Raw genomic sequence first — 4,838 nt, 5'->3', positions numbered from 1 at the left:
TGATGGGTCCAGGACTCTAAATAGATCCAGTATCAGAGGAAGCAGCAGAACCGCAGTGGCAGGGAGGGCTCCTCTGCAGGGAATTCTCCGGAGTGACACCTAAGTGGTAGCTATGTCTTTTCTGAGCTCTTGCTGTTTCTGTAGCATCCAAGGGGAAAAGCCATTCCACCTGCATTCTTGGTGTTTGACACTGTGATTTATGCAAACTTGCCCACTTTGTAAATACCTTCACAGGATCTGGTTTGCCTTTTTCTTTCTGGCACCTAAGTTAAGAATTTATCCCTCTTAAAATATTTGCCAATCTCATTTATATTCAAAGGCAAATATGAACTCTGGAGACATCTCTTTTGACCACATTATTTGCTTCTGAGTTTCTGGGGAGGGTGAGGAGAGCTGGGCGTGGAGCAGCGGAAGTCTGGAGAATATGCCCCTCAGGCCTGGCCGCTGAATACACAGACACTTTTTCTAAACCACCCCTAGCTATCTCAGGAAAAAGGGTTTAGCTCTTCAGGATAAAGATGCCTAAGGACAAAGATAGCCCTCTGTTGATGATTTTCGCTTGAAAAGGAAGTTCACATAATCAACTAATTTGGCTTGCCTGTGAAAAAATGATGGTCCTAGGTAAGTTTGCAATGTTTATCCCGTATTAAATGCTTATTCTAATTAAGCAAACTCTCCACCTTGAACAAGAAAATTGATTTTCTGTTGAAGATTTTTGTCAATAAACTCATGGTGATTAGTGAGCTTGCAGTTAGTTACTAAGTCTGAATATATAGTGATAACTTAAAGACCGACATTTTTCAAATAATGTTCAATGACCCATCGGGTTTCCTGAGGTCTTTTGAGTTTTCACTGCTGATAATCCTCTACTGTGATCAGAGGATTATGAGGTACTCCAGGGAGCAAGTTCCAGTGACCAAATAAATTTTTATTTCCAACAATGCGAGGAGATTTCATAAAGGATTGAATAATTCTACCACTATTGCCCTTCAGAGTATCCCAAGCCCAGTGAGTATAACAGCCCCAGGATGTTTTTTTCTCTTCCTTTCTTTTCTTCTCTTTACATTTGTTTTTAGAAAGAAGATGGATCTTTTTTTTTTTTTTTTTTTTAAATCTTCTCAGCATAAGATGGAGAAAGCTTGGTATCAGAGCAGAGGAGGGAGACAGATGCTTCAGGTAATACCCGCTTTTACTCATCAGAGCCACTCATCTGCATCTTCATCTTAGCAGCTGGAGGCTTCAGAAATTAAGGAAACTTATTTTTTAAGTTTCTTCTAAATTTACAAAACCACTTTTGTTCATTGCAGACATTTGAAACAACATCAAGGTATATACCGTGTCTTCACCACGATGGAGCCCCTGTTCTTCCTGCCCTACTTAGAGCTAGTCACTGTTATTGGGTAATGCGTGTCTTTTCAGTCCTTTTTTTTCTATGAACACCTACAGGCACACATGTACATTCGTATATACCACACGTATTCATGTATACCACAAAGACACATGAGTGGCTGTGGCATTTGTGTTGTTATTTTTATGGTCATAATGAAATCATGCAATTCAGGATCCCAGCAACTTTTTCACCAATGTATCATGGACACACCGCATGTCAATATATTAGACATTACCAAAAATATTTAAGGAAAACTGATTTATTTGGGGGGATTCCCTTGTGGCTCAGATGTTGAAGAATCTGCCTGCAATGCAGGAAACCCAGGTTTGATCTCTGGGTCAGGAAGATCCCCTGGAGGAAATGACAACCCACTCCAAGATTCTTGCCTGGAGAACTCCATGGACAGAGAAGCCTGGCGGGCTAAGGTCCATGGGGTCACAAAGAGTCGGACACGACTGAGCGACTATCACTCACTCACTCAATCAGCATCCAAAATTTTTGTTCCCCTTACACTAATTCCTCTGGAAGTCTAGGTAAACTCTTTCTACAATGCTACCATATTTCCAAATCATTTTATCTTTATGACCCACTTTTAGGGCCAGGTTAGACAGTCCATCTCTTTGCTTTGGGACCTCAGAGCAAATGGGGCATGAATTTTTTGTTTTACATATATTACTTTTTTTTTTAATAGAGCCCATTTCCGCAGGGAGAGTTCAACTTTTCAGAGGATGTGTGTGTGCCATCCATGATATGTCAGCTTGTTGACAAAGGAAACAGGAAATAAAATGCTTGTGAGGTCCCTTTAGGGAGCCTCTGTTAACCAGGTTCTTGCCTCAAGATGAAGGCAAAATCCATCAGTGCTTGCTGCATCATCTAGAAGAGTTACAAGTTATTTCCATTCCTTTTTTCCACTTATTTAAAATATTTTATTCATTCTGCTAAATAACTTGTTAAGGGAGGTGTCAGATATTCATTTTAAATCTAAAATAAATTAAAGAAAACATTCTACAGTTTTCAGTTGAAAATTTTACAGGCTTAGTTTTGGACTAAGGACAAATCTAAACACTCTCTTGTTACAACCTCGCTCTGCTTCCCTATTTTCTGCATTATCTTTTGAATCTTATTTATTCATTACTCAAAAGTAAAAGCAAACTAGTGCAGTGAATAAGGAGCCATTTTCTTTTGTGGGTGTTTCATTTTTGGCCTCTTAGAATGCTGCAGGGCCAATGCTAATTAGTTGCCGTTGTGTGTTTTAATTCTCTGCCTGAGGTTGGTGGATAGAAGACCAGCTTTTCCATTGCTGTTTTTTATTTATTTTCTTACTTTTCCTTAGGTTGAAAAACCCTGTCTCTGCTGGTTTACTCATCGTGACAAAAATGGGATTAATTAAATGGAAGAGTTTATATGTGTTCAGCAAGTGCTTTTTAGTACAGAAGCACCTATCTGGCTAAAAGGACGGAAGCCTTCCCTTCCAACTCCTTCTGCATTTACAGAAAACAAAAATAATTGGTGATACTGCTGGTGTCCAAATGTGTATGTAACTGGAGGCATGAATGTGTGTTACAACAAAAAGTTAAAGTCTCCTGTTTATTTTGAAATCTCATGCATGCTTGAAGAAATGTTAACTCAAGAAGGTATTTTATAAAGATATTATTCCATTATATATACATAGAGCTATTGATATCAAGAACAATGATATTGAAGACAGTGGAGACATATTCTTTAGAAAATAGTATATAATGGCAAGCTCTGACAACATTAAATGTTAATGAAAGAAAATGTTGAAAATTATTTAGTGGAAATATAGGTTTTATGGTTTGCTTATGGAATTTTCTTTCAACATTTGAATTTTAAATGCAAAGTTGAGTAACTGATCCCCATGGTTTCAGGTCCCTGGCCCTTGCCTCCTGCCTCCCTCTCAAGCCCAGTCTCCCTCCAAGACAACACTTCTATCCTTTACCCCAGGCTACAAGATACAAATTTGCCATTGAGCTTCTCCACTCTATTTTTCTTTATTCCACCATTGTCTCAAATTTTCTATACTTCTCACATTCTTTCCTGCTTTAAGACACTTCTCCTTGTCCATAACCTTACAATTTTATGATTGACAAATAAAGATAATTGATTTTTCATGATTTATAGTGCCTGTAAAGTATCCTTTTCACTACAACTGAGAAACTGGTTTGTGACCAGTTCATTAAAACACTTCATTTGGATTGGAAGAGTTCTTATGGGGAGAGATTGGCATAATATTCTAGCGGAGAAGCCCACTCCGAAATGTACAGTTAATGACTCTTGCAGTGGAATTAGTTTATGTAAGTTTATTTGCTCTAAATCAATACCTGACAATGACCATTTCAACAGATGGTACGAATAAAATGCCTCAGACATAAAAACCTCATCTCAAAAACAAAAAAGGAGAAAGACCACAAGTTTGTTCCTTGATTGCTTACACAAATGTTACTCAAAACAAACAAAAGAAGGATTGTATCTTAATGGGTCTCTACTTTGATAGAGATTGTACAATGATTACTGAACACTGGTACAGCCTGTACACACCAGAAGCATGAGATTATCTCCTTGCTTTCACACAAGCTGATCTTTCTCCAGTCATAGGGGACAGTATTCAAATTGCTTGATGATATTTCAGGTCACTCTGCCTTCAACATACAGTGCCTTCTGCCTAAAGTGTCCTTCTCCATTTCTTCATCTTATTAGATTCAATTCATCTTTCAAGGTACGGGTCTGATAGCACCTCCTTAAGAAAGCATTCTCTGTCCCCCTCCATCCTCAATCATTATTGTGCCCCACTCTGAGCTCAGATAGCATTCTGCATGAGTATTTATCATAGGAATAGTGTGCTGTTATAATTTTGATTTATTGTTTCTCTTTTGGACCACAGGCTATTTTCAGGAGAAGAGCATATCTTTTTCAGCTTTGTATGCCTAATACTTAGCAAAGAGTCTTTCATAGCAGGGGTGCTAATACTAATTTGTTGAATGAATGAACCTGCTAATGCCTTTGACTTATACCGTTTCAGACACTTGTTGGCCAAAGAAGTCAATCAATATAATGAGATGGAGTTCACAGTGTTTTTATCGAAAATAAATCTGATCTCAGAAGTCCACTTATATTACACTTTTCAAAATGAAAAATTATGAAATTAATTTCTCTGGTTTTCATTTACAAATTTTATATTGAATAATCAGATCATACTGTTTAGTTAAGGGAAAACTTAGTTCCTAGACTTATGCTTTAGTAAAATTATTTCTTTGGTTAATTTTAACATTTTAAAACCTCATATTCTCGCTGGTTATTCAGCAAATATTTATTGATAACTCATTATGGGTCAGACCCTTCCAGTTTCAGGCACTAAAGACTGAGCAGAAAATGAAGTCCCTGCTCTCATGGAATTTACATTTAAAGGGGGATAGACAGGTATTAAACC

At 37.5% G+C, this 4,838-nt stretch overlaps 1 long non-coding RNA gene across 1 annotated transcript; it reads left to right on the top strand.

The window, feature by feature from the left end:
* Positions 1-499: 499 nt before the first annotated feature.
* On the top strand, positions 500-3,503 carry LOC129629618 (uncharacterized). Its single transcript, XR_008703294.1, has 3 exons — positions 500-621; positions 1,308-1,400; positions 2,724-3,503. It is a non-coding gene; the product is annotated as an uncharacterized LOC129629618 (long non-coding RNA).
* The last annotated feature ends 1,335 nt before the right edge of the window (positions 3,504-4,838 follow it).

The sequence above is a fragment of the Bubalus kerabau genome, chromosome 16, assembly GCF_029407905.1.
Source record: "Bubalus kerabau isolate K-KA32 ecotype Philippines breed swamp buffalo chromosome 16, PCC_UOA_SB_1v2, whole genome shotgun sequence".
NCBI lineage: Eukaryota > Metazoa > Chordata > Mammalia > Artiodactyla > Bovidae > Bubalus > Bubalus kerabau.
This window is presented reverse-complemented; position numbering and strand designations above follow the sequence as displayed.